General features: G+C 39.5%; 1 protein-coding gene across 1 annotated transcript in view; it reads left to right on the top strand.

Annotated features, from left to right (window-relative positions):
* The window catches only part of LOC123731752 (tripartite motif-containing protein 16), a 240,257-nt gene that overhangs the window by 33,235 nt on the left and 194,777 nt on the right, over window positions 1-12,245 (top strand). The gene's annotated exons all lie outside the window — the stretch shown is intronic.

The raw sequence follows: 12,245 nt of genomic DNA, 5'->3' as shown, positions 1-12,245 counted from the left end.
TACTGCCCTTATCAAGCAGTCCACTACAAGTACAAAGAAACCTGAAGTATCAGAGTCAGGTGGGTTCTTTACTTGTATTTGGAACTTTCTGACAAACTCTAACAATCTACCTGGAGAAAAGGACATTGATACTTTAACCCCAGAACTGCACAAGGATAAAATCAGTGGAGAAATTAGTGAGAAATGAATGGTATGAATGGGCTCAATATACAGCATTAAAATTAAAACTGACAAATTGCTTATTATGCGCACCCTCTCCTCTGACAGAATTAGTGGTGGTACCTAATCCTTATGATTATAGGGACTGTGCTGACTTTAATAAAAACTTTTGTCATTTGAATAGATCAGAAAAACCTTATTGTCCAGCTGAATGTTTGTCATATTTGGGTAATTCATATTATCAAAGATATTACAACCAAACTGGCTGGGGAAAATGGTGTCAAGAATTGGATATACGGGTGGAAGCACAAAAACTAGAGGCCCCATATAGATATCGAATAGATTATCAACAACCATATGAATGTTTTAACAGCACAGAAGGACAGAATGAGATGGGGAAGTTCAAAGGCAAATGTGAGATCACATGGCACTTAAATAGGGACACCGAGGGGAATGCAGACACTCCAGAAAGGGATACTTATCAAGCAGCTGGAAGTTGGATGGGAAAATAATAATAATTATTCATGATAATTGTCAAAATCAAACTTTATCACTGCCATTAATTAACCATATGAAGAACAGACTGTGGTAGTAGCAGATTTCTTCTGGATGTGTGGAGGGCAAAGACTAAGGGCAACAGGATGGACAGGCCTTTGTGCAAGGGTTAGGTTGATTCAACAGATAACTGCCACTGAATGGGATCCTAGTGATGCTAAGCAACAAACTACAAAAAAATAGAGTAAGGAGAGACTATAAGTCTGACCCCAAGGTCTATTTGGATGCAATAGGACAACCTAGAGGAATCCCTAATGAGTTTAAGGCCAGAGATGAGATTAAATCAGGATTTGAATCTATATTTTTGTGGATAACACCTAACATTAATTATATCTACTATAATCAACAGAGATTCATTAACTATACTGACTCCTCTTTAACTGCACTAGGGGAACAGGTACAGGCTACCAGTAAGATGACATGGCAGAATAGACAAGCTCTCAACTGGCTCTTAGCAGAAAAGGGGGGTGTTTGTGTAATGTTTGCACTTTCATTCCCAATAACACTGCACCTAATGGATCTTTCTCTATTGCTATGGCCAAACTTAAAGGATTAAGAGCAGAAGTAAAGGCTAATGCTGGGTTTGATACTCATGTTTGGGATTGGTTGGACCTGGCTATGGGAAAGTGGGGTGCTATGTTTGCTAGAATGGCAAATGTGGGACCTTATATAGACAGGTGTGTGCCTTTCCAAGTCATTTGCCACATGTGGATTCCAATCAAGCTGTAAAAACATCTCAAGGATGATCAATGGAAACAGGATGCACCTGTATGGATCAGTAACACACACTAACCCACTACCTGTATGTCCCCTCTGTCAATCTATTTTCTATTTAGAGAATTATCTACTGTTATGAATTTGTATTTTTCTACTGATACAAACTGTCTTTGTGTAACTTAGTAATGTGGCTAAGAGCAGTTTGGGTGTGACCACAGTAAGTGACATATCCTGTTTGTTGGTATCTGCAATGGACACTGCTGGGTAGAGACATACCAGAGAACAGAAACTAGCTGGAGCCGCAGCACCTAAATATCAGCAGAAAAGTGTAAAGACAGGCACTTATCACTTGTCTGCACTCTATGCCTCCACCAACGTCTTCACACAGCTGTTAACTGCCACATAGACAAAGAGGTTGTACTTTTCTATAAAAGCTGAGACCCAACCCTGTTTGTTGGGCTTCAGACTCTGGACTATTGAGTGATGGTCAACTGATCCAGATGTTCAAATCTGATAATAAAGTTGCTGTTTGAAGAATCTACAGTCTCTCTTCCTTTTGGTTACAATTTCCACGACAGTAACCCTGTAGTCATCCTGCTGTCTCTACCTCTCTGGTGGGTTGTAGTACAGACACACAGTACAGTACATTAATATATACAGGACTGTGTGGTGGTAACCCTGTAGTCATCCTGCTGTCTCTACCTCTCTGGTGGGTTGTAGTACAGACACACAGTACATTATTATAAATGTGAATGCTCACACCAAAATGTTTAAAGAATGTCACAACTATTAAATTTAATCATTTTATTGAAATGAAATGTATTGAATTTAATCAAAAGTCTAACCATGCTGAGGGATCAGGATAAGGAAAAGGTCCAGAGGTGTTCAGGGGTGAGGAATCATCCATAAATGAGGTATTATTAACCATTTCAAAAGGTCTGGAGGTGTTCAGGGGTGAGGACTCATCCATAAAGGAGGTATTATTAACCATTTCAAAAGGTCTGGAGGGGTTCAGGGGTGATGACTCATCCATAAAGGAGGTATTATTAACCATTTCAAAAGGTCTGGAGGTGTTCAGGGGTGAGGACTCATCCATAAAGGAGGTATTATTAACCATTTCAAAAGGTCTGGAGGTGTTCAGGGGTGAGGACTCATCCATAAAGGAGGTATTATTAACCATTTCAAAAGGGGGAGGGGTTGTTAGAACATCTTTAGGTTTGCTGTAGCCCTTTGAAGGGTTTTGTTATAAAGATTGAATCTGTTGGTGAAGCTTATAGTTTGGAACACCAGAGAGGGGAATGTTGAGGATTGCCAGGGCTTTAAGAAACTAACGCCATCCAGGAGGTCTTCTGTCATCAGCAGTCTGGTGGGCTGCAGTTGTACTTTTAATAAAAGAAGATGAGTATACATTTTGCGTCTTGGTCTAAACCCTACGACACCCGTGACAATTGTGACGTCATTATGGGATATTGTGTGTAGATTGATGAGGAAAATGATTTATTTAATCCATTTTAGAATAAGGCTGTAACGTAACTAAATGTGGAAAAAGGGAAGGGGTCTGAATACTTTCTGAATGCACTGTATGTATGTTAATGGAATTTGTTCACCCCAATAGTAAAGTTTGTCCAACTAGTTTTTCTCCACACCTCGAAATACCATCTTATTAGATGGAGCCATTTCCAATTCGGAGACGTATACATGCAGGAGAGAAACCTTACTCCTGGTCTGACTGTGGAAAGAGTTTCTCTCTACTGGAAAACTTAAAAAGACATGAACGTATACATACAGGAGAGAAGCCTTACTCCTGCTCTGATTGTGTAAAATGCTTCACAACATCAACTGACCTAAAAGTTCATCAGAGAACACACACGGGAGAGAAGCCTTACTCCTGCTCTGACTGTGGAAAGAGTTTCTCTCGACTGGCCCAGTTAAAAAGACACCAAGGTAATCAGAAAGGAGAGAAGCCTTATCACTGATCTGACTGTAGATTTAGTTTTTTATCAACAGCTGAGCTAAAAGGGTCATCAGAGAACACACAGAGGAGAGAAGCCTTACTTCTTCTCTTAATGTGGCAAGAGTTTCTCCCTATTGGGCAATGTAAAAACACACCAACGGATACACACTTGAGAGAAGCCTCATCACTGCACTGACTGTGAGAAGAGATTCTACAGATTGGTGTCTTTTTAAATCACCCAATGTATACATAAAGCAGAGAAGTCTCATCAGTTTTCTCAGACCAGCTAAGATTAGTCACTCCACTTAATTCTCATCCCATAAAATAATTGTCAACTTTGAAATGGATCAGATGAAGAAAGCGTAGAACACTCTTTTAATCCTGTTGTTTTTCACTGTGAGAACCGTGCATAAAAAAGGGATCATTCTAGAATCACTGCACTGACTGTGAGAAGAGATTCTACAGATTGGTGTCTTTTTAAATCACCCAATGTATACATAAAGCAGAGAAGTCTCATCAGTTTTCTCAGACCAGCTAAGATTAGTCACTCCACTTAATTCTCATCCCATAAAATAATTGTCAACTTTGAAATGGATCAGATGAAGAAAGCGTAGAACACTCTTTTAATCCTGTTGTTTTTCACTGTGAGAACCGTGCAGAAAAAAGGGATCATTCTAGAATGTTAAATCTCTCTTCTCTTTACTGATCAGCACCTTGTTGATATTGACATCTTGGATTTGCAATTATGGTTGAATATCCTCTGGAGTCTGATGGTTGACTGGGTGGTACTGCTTCCCTCTGCAGTTTTCTGTGGGAATGAGCTTGTAGACACAACATATACTGAGTGTACAAACCATTAAGGATACCTGCTCTTTCCATAACATAGACTGTTTCTGTACAGCACTTTGTGACATCGGCTGATGTAAAACGGGCTTTAGAAATACATTTGATGATGATGATGATGATGATGATGATATTAACAAACTTACCAAGTGACCTGTGATGAAATCTATTGTAGAATAAATGGAAGCTGGATCCATTTCATTCTATTAACATGGTTGATGTGTGTTATAGCAGTAATGGGGTTAAACTGATATTAAAATGACAACTCCATAGGTGGTACCAGGTCAGGGGAGTTCATCTCTGCTCCCAGCATCCCTGGGACAGTACTGATCAACATAGCTGACCTGATGCAGAGGTGGACCAGTGATGTTTTCCTCTCAGTGGTGAGACTTGCCCTTACATTTGAAAAACCTTTACCTGAGATCGTACAAGACGTTACAGGCTTATTGCATGTGGAAACAGACCTGCGTTCAAATACTATTTAAAATAATGTTGAATAGGTTTCATGCAGGAAGTGGCCTGTCTGACAAGGTGTTGTTGTTCTTGCTTCTGTTTATTGAAGAGTCAGGATCTTAGCTGTAACGTGACATTTCCTACGGCTCCAATAGGCTCTCAGAGCCCGGGAAAAACCTGAACGATGACGAGGCAGCCTTAGGCTGAAACACATAATCGCCTTTGCCAAGTGGCCCATCAGAGGACAATGGAATTAGGCGCGTGCCCGATTCGACCCAGTGATATATTTTCCTTCGGCTGTTTATCTAATTGCAGATTCCCGGTTGGAATATTATCGCTTTTTTACGAGAAAAATGGCATAAAAATTGATTTTAAACAGCGGTTGACATGCTTCGAAGTACGGTAATGAAATATTTAGAAATCTTTTGTCACGAAATGCGCCGTGCGCGCGACCGTTATTTACCATTGGGATAGTGTCTAGAACGCACGAACAAAACGTCGCTGTTGGAACATAACTATGGATTATTTTGGACCAAACCTACATTTGTTATTGAAGTAGAAGTCCTGGGAGTGCATTCTGACGAAGAACAGGAAAGGTAAGACCATTTTTCTTATAGTAAATCTGATATTGGTGAGTGCTAAACCTGCTGGGTGTCTAAATAGCTAGCCCTGTGATGCCGGGCTATGTACTTAGAATATTGCAAAATGTGCTTTCACCGAAAAGCTATTTTAAAATCGGACATATCGAGTGCATAGAGGAGTAATGTATCTATAATTCTTAAAATAATTGTTATGCTTTTTGTGAACGTTTATCGTGAGTAATTTAATAAATTGTTAGTAAATTCGCCGGAAGGTTGCGGGGGGTATGCTAGTTCTGAACGTCACATGCTAATGTAAAAAGCTGTTTTTTGATATAAATATGAACTTGATTGAACAAAACATGCATGTATTGTATAACATAATGTCCTAGGTGTGTCATCTGATGAAGATCATCAAAGGTTAGTGCTGCATTTAGCTGTCTTCTGGGTTTTTGTGACACTATATGCTAGCTTGAAAAATGGGTGTCTGATTATTTCTGGCTTGGTACTCTGCTGACATAATCTAATGTTTTGTTTTCATTGTAAAGCCTTTTTGAAATCGGACAGTGTGGTTAGATTAACGAGAGTCTTGTCTTTAAATAGCTGTAAAATAGTCATATGTTTGAGAAATTGAAGTAATAGGATTTTTAAGGTATTTGAAAATCGCGCCACAGGATTCAACTGGCTGTTACGTAGGTGGGGCGAATTCATCCCGCCTGCCCCATAGAGGTTAATACAGATTTACTTTAATACAATAATTCATTGAATGTAATTAGTTTGTGTATTGTAATTATGTTATTGAAACAGAATAAGTCAGAAATGAGAGAATAAATAAATCCAGTCCAACAATTACCTCTTTCCTTTTTCACATCCCTCTATCATCTCTCCATGGGGGGGTACAACCATTACCTCTCTCCTCTTTCACATCCCTCTATCATCTTTCCATGGGGGAGAACAACCATTACCTCTCTCCTCTTTCACATCCCTCTATCATCTCTCCATGGGGGCGTCCCAATAATCTCTCCTTCCTCCTGAAGTGTAGCTTTCCTTCACTACTCCTCACAAGTGTAAAAGCATTGGATTGGTGTTGACATGGAATAGAGGGAGTTTACATACAGTGGGGCAAAAAAGTATTTAGTCAGCCACCAATTGTGCAAGTTCTCCCACTTAAAAAGATGAGAGGCCTGTAATTTTCATCATAGGTACACTTCAACTATGACAGACAAAATGAGAAAGAAAATCCAGAAAATCACATTGTAGGATTTTTTATGAATTTATTTGCAAATTATGGTGGAAAATAAGTATTTGGTCAATAACAAAAGTTTATCTCAATACTTTGTTATATACCCTTTGTTGGCAATGACACAGGTCAAACGTTTTCTGTAAGTCTTCACAAGGTTTTCACACACTGTTGCTGGTATTTTGGCCCATTCCTCCATGCAGATCTCCTCTAGAGCAGTGATGTTTTAGGGCTGTCGCTGGGCAACACGGACTTTTTACTCCCTCCAAAGATTTTCTATCGGGTTGAGATCTGGAGACTGGCTAGGCCACTCCAGGACCTTGAAATGCTTCTTACGAAGCCACTCCTTCGTTGCCCGGGTGGTGTGTTTGGGATCATTGTCATGTTGAAAGACCCAGCCACGTTTCATCTTCAATGCCCTTGCTGATGGTAGGAGGTTTTCACTCAAAATCTCACGATACATGGCCCCATTCATTCTTTCCTTTACACGGATCAGTCGTCCTGGTCCCTTTGCAGAAAAACAGCCCCAAAGCATGATGTTTCCACCCCCATGCTTCATAGTAGGTATGGTGTTCTTTGGATGCAACTCAGCATTCTTTGTCCTCCAAACACGACGAGTTGAGTTTTTACCAAAAAGTTCTATTTTGGTTTCATCTGACCATATGACATTCTCCCAATCCTCTTCTGGATCATCCAAATGCTCTCTAGCAAACTTCAGACGGGCCTGGAAATGTACTGGCTTAAGCAGGGGGACACGTCTGGCACTGCAGGATTTGAGTCCCTGGCGGCGTAGTGTGTTACTGATGGTAGGCTTTGTTACTTTGGTCCCAGCTCTCTGCAGGTCATTCACTAGGTCCCCCCATGTGGTTCTGGGATTTTTTCTCACCGTTCTTGTGATCATTTTGACCCCACGGGGTGAGATCTTGCGTGGAGCCCCAGATCGAGGGAGATTATCAGTGGTCTTGTATGTCTTGCATTTCGTAATAATTGCTCCCACAGTTGATTTCTTCAAACCAAGCTGCTTACCTATTGCAGATTCAGTCTTTCCAGCCTGGTGCAGGTCTACAATTTTGTTTCTGGTGTCCTTTGACAGCTCTTTGGTCTTGGCCATAGTGGAGTTTGGAGTGTGACTGTTTGAGGTTGTGGACAGGTGTCTTTTATACTGATAACAGGTTGAAACAGGTGCCATTAATACAGGTAACGAGTGGAGGACAGAGGAGCCTCTTAAAGAAGAAGTTACAGGTCTGTGAGAGCCAGAAATCTTGCTTGTTTGTAGGTGACCAAATACTTATTTTCCACCATAATTTGCAAATAAATTCATTAAAATTCCTACAATGTGATTTTCTGGATTTTTTTTCCTCATTCTGTCTGTCATAGTTGACGTGTACCTATGATGAAAATTACAGGCCCCTCTCATCTTTTTAACCTCTATGGGCTAGGCGGGACGAATTCGTCCCACCTACGTAACAGCCACTTGAAGCCTGTGGTGCGGCTTTCAAAACCTTAAAAATCCTATTACTTCAATTTCTCAAACATATGACTATTTTACAGCTATTTAAAGACAAGACTTGTTAACCTGTTGGGTCTAGGGGGCAACATTTGCACGTCTGGATAAAAAAAATGTACCCGATTTAATCTGGTTACTAATCCTACCCAGTAACTAGAATATGCATATACTTATTATATATGGATAGAAAACACTCTAAAGTTTCCAAAACTGTTTGAATGGTGTCTGTGAGTATAACAGAACTCATTTGGCAGGCAAAACCCTGAGACATTTTCTGACAGGAAGTGGATACCTGATGTGTTGTATTGACTTTAAACCTATCCCATTGAAAAACACAGGGGTTTAGGAATATTTTGGCACTTCCTATTGCTTCCACTAGATGTCACCAGCCTTTACAAAGTGTTTTGAGTCTTCTGGAGGGAGATCTGACCGAACAAGAGCCATGGAACGGTGATGTCCCATTAGACACCTGGCGCGCTACTTCATGTTGGGTACCCTCGTTCCAATACCTTATAAAAGAGTATGCATTCGTCCACCTTGAATATTATTCATGTTCTGGTTAAAAAAGGCCCTAATGATTTATGCTATACAACGTTTGACATGTTTGAACGAACGGAAATATATTTTTTCCCCTCGTTCATGACGAGAAGTCCGGCTGGCTTACATCATGTGCTAACGAGACGGAGATTTTTGGACATAAATGATGAGCTTTTTTGAACAAAACTACATTCGTTATGGACCTGTGATACCTGGAAGTGACATCTGATGAAGAGAATCAAAGGTAATGGATTATTTACATAGTATTTTCGATTTTAGATCTCCCCAACATGACGTCTAGTCTGTATCGCAACGCGTATTTTTCTGGGCGCAGTGCTCAGATTATTGCAAAGTGTGATTTCCCAGTAAGGTTATTTTTAAATCTGGCAAGTTGATTGCGTTCAAGAGATGTAAATCTATAATTCTTTAAATGACAATATAATATTTTACCAATGTTTTCTAATTTTAATTATTTAATTTCTGACGCTGACTTGACTGCCGGTTATTGGAGGGAAACGATTTCCTCAACATCAATGCCATAGTAAAACGCTGTTTTTGTATATAAATATGAACTTGATAGAACTAAAAATGCATGCATTGTCTAACATAATGTCCTAGGAGTGTCATCTGATGGAGATTGTAAAAGGTTAGTGCATCATTTTAGCTGGTTTTATGGTTTTGGTGACCCTGTCTTTGACTTGACAAAACATTACACACAACTCTTGTAAATGTACTGTCCTAACATACTCTAAATTTATGCTTTCGCCGTAAAACCTTTTTGAAATCGTAAAACGTGGTTAGATTAAGTAGATGTTTATCTTTCAAATGGTGTAACATAGTTGTATTTTTGAAAAATTTGAATTTTGACATTTATTTGGATTCAAATTTGCCGCTCTTGAAATGCACCTGCTGTTGATGGAGTGCACCACGGGTGGCACGCTAGCGTCCCACCTAGCCCCAAGAGGTTAATCTAACCACACTGTCCGATTTCAAAAAGGCTTTACAACGAAAGCAAAACATTAGATTATGTCAGCAGAGTACCAAGCCAGAAATAATCAGACACCCATTTTTCAAGCTAGCATATAATGTCACCAAAACCCAGAAGACAGCTAAATGCAGCACTAACCTTTGATGATCTTCATCAGATGACAACCCTAGGACATTATGTTATACAATACATGCATGTTTTGTTCAATCAAGTTCATATTTATATCAAAAACCAGCTTTTTACATTAGCATGTGACGTTCAGAACTAGCATTCCCACCGAACACTTCCGGTGAATTTACTAAATTACTGACGATAAATGTTCACAAAAAACAACCATTATTTTAAGAATTATAGATACAGAACTCCTTTATGCAATCGCGGTGTCCGATTTTAAAATAGCTTTTCGGTGAAAGCACATTTTGCAATATTCTGAGTAGATAGCCCGGCCATCACAGGCTAGCTATTTTGACAACCACCAAGTTTGGTACTCACCAAACTCAGATTTACTATAAGAAAAATTGGATTACCTTTGCTGTTCTTCGTCAGAATGCACTCCCATGACCTCTACTTCAACAACAAATGTTGGTTTGGTTCCAAATAATCCATTGTTATATCCAAATAGCGGCGTTTTGTTCGTGCGTTCAAGACACTATCCGAAGGGTAACGAAGGGTGACGCGCGGACGCGTATCGTGACAAAAAAATTCAAAATATTCCATTACCGTACTTCGAAGCATGTCAAACGCTGTTTAAAATCAATTTTTATGCGATGTTTCTCGTAAAATAGCGATAATATTCCGACCGGGAGTCGTTGTTTTCGTTCAAAGACTGAAATAAGAAAATGGCCTCTTGACGTGCACACGTGCACCCGTCTCATTGTTCTTAGATCAACCACTAACCAAATGCGCTACTGTTTTTCAGCCAGAGACTGCAGAGTCATCATTCAACGTTCTGGCGCCTTCTGAGAGCCTATGGGAGCCTTAGAAAGTGTCACGTTACAGGAGAGATCCTCTGTTTTGGATAGAGATGACAAAGAAGGCCAAGAAATGGTCAGACAGGGTACTTCCTGTACAGAATCTTCTCAGGTTTTTGCCTGCCATATGAGTTCTGTTATACTCACAGACACCATTCAAACTGTTTTAGAAACTTTGGAGTGTTTTCTATCCAAAGCTACTAATTATATGCTTATTCTAGTTTCTGGGCAGGAGTAATAACCAGATTAAATTGGGTACGTTTTTTATCTGGCCGTGAAAATACTGCCCCCTATCCATAACAAGTTAACCCAACCACATTGTCCGATTTCAAAATGGCTTTACAGCGAAAGCAAAACATTAGATTATGTTAGGACACCACCTAAACAAAAAAAAAACACACAGCCATTTTCAATGCAAGGACAGGCGTCAACAAAAGCAGAAAACCAGCTAAAATGATGCACTAACCTTTGACGATCTTCATCAGATGACACTCCTAGGACATCATGTTAGACAATACATGCATTTTTTGTTCTATCAAGTTCATATTTATATCCAAAAACCACATATTACATTGGCACATGACGTTCAGAAAATGTAGTCACCCCAAAACTTCCGATGAATGGGCACATCAATTTACAGAAACACTCATCATAAACATTGACAAAATATATAGCAATTAATTTAAGAATTATAGATAAACTACTCTTTTATGTAACCGCTTTGTCAGATTTCAAAATAACTTCACGGAGAAAGCACATTGTTCAATATTCTGAGTATTGAGCCCCACCGTCAATGCAAGCTATACAGTTAGCCGTCCAGCCACGGCATCGACAAAACACTAAAATATGTTAGAAATATTTTCTTACCTTTGCTGATCTTTGGCTGAATGCACTCGGAAGGACTCCCACTTCCACAAGAAATGTTCATTTGTTCAATAAAGTCCATCATTTATGTTGAAATAAGTCACTTTGTTGGCGCGTCCAGATCACCATTCCAAAATGCATGAAGCGCGTCTCTCCACCGTTGATGAAAAGTTATAAAGTTCCCTCAGCTTTTCGTTTGTAGAAACATGTCAAACGATGTTCACAATCAATCTTTAGGGTGTTTTTAACGTAAAACTTCGATAACATTCCAACCGGACATTAGCAGATTCATTACAGAAGAAAAAGAAAAATGGCTAGCCATGCGTCCCAGCGGTAAGTGACCCCAGCCAGACCACTTACTGTTCCGGGTGTTATTCAATCAAATTGCATAGTAGAAGCCTCAAATAAAGGTTCTAATGACTGTTGACATCTAGTGGATGCCTTAGGAAGTGCAAAATGACCCCACAGACACTGTAGTTTGGATAGAAAATCATTTGAAAAGACTACAACCCTCAGAGTTCCCACTTCCTGGTTGGACACCTCTGAGGTTTTTGCCTGCCATATGAGTTCTGTTATACTCAGACATCATTCATACACTTTTTAGAAACTTTAGAGTGTTTTCTATCCAAATCTACTAATAATATGCAAATATTTGACTCTGGGCCCGAGTATTAGGCAGTTTACTCTGGGTACACTTTTCATCCAAAAGTGAAAATACTGCCCCCTATACCTAAAGAAGTTAATCACTGAACAGTAGCAGACCTAACTTCATCTGTTCCTGACTCTGGATAGTGGATTAAAAAGACCATCAATCTCCAATGACATTAAAGTACTATTCGGAACATTACTGATATACTGAGTGGCAAGTCAAGATATCTG

The sequence above is a fragment of the Salmo salar genome, chromosome 23 (assembly GCF_965601325.2).
Source record: "Salmo salar chromosome 23, fSalSal1, whole genome shotgun sequence".
Classification (NCBI taxonomy): domain Eukaryota; kingdom Metazoa; phylum Chordata; class Actinopteri; order Salmoniformes; family Salmonidae; genus Salmo; species Salmo salar.
The sequence above is the reverse complement of the archived record's forward strand: the minus strand, read 5'-3'. Positions and strand labels throughout refer to the sequence as shown.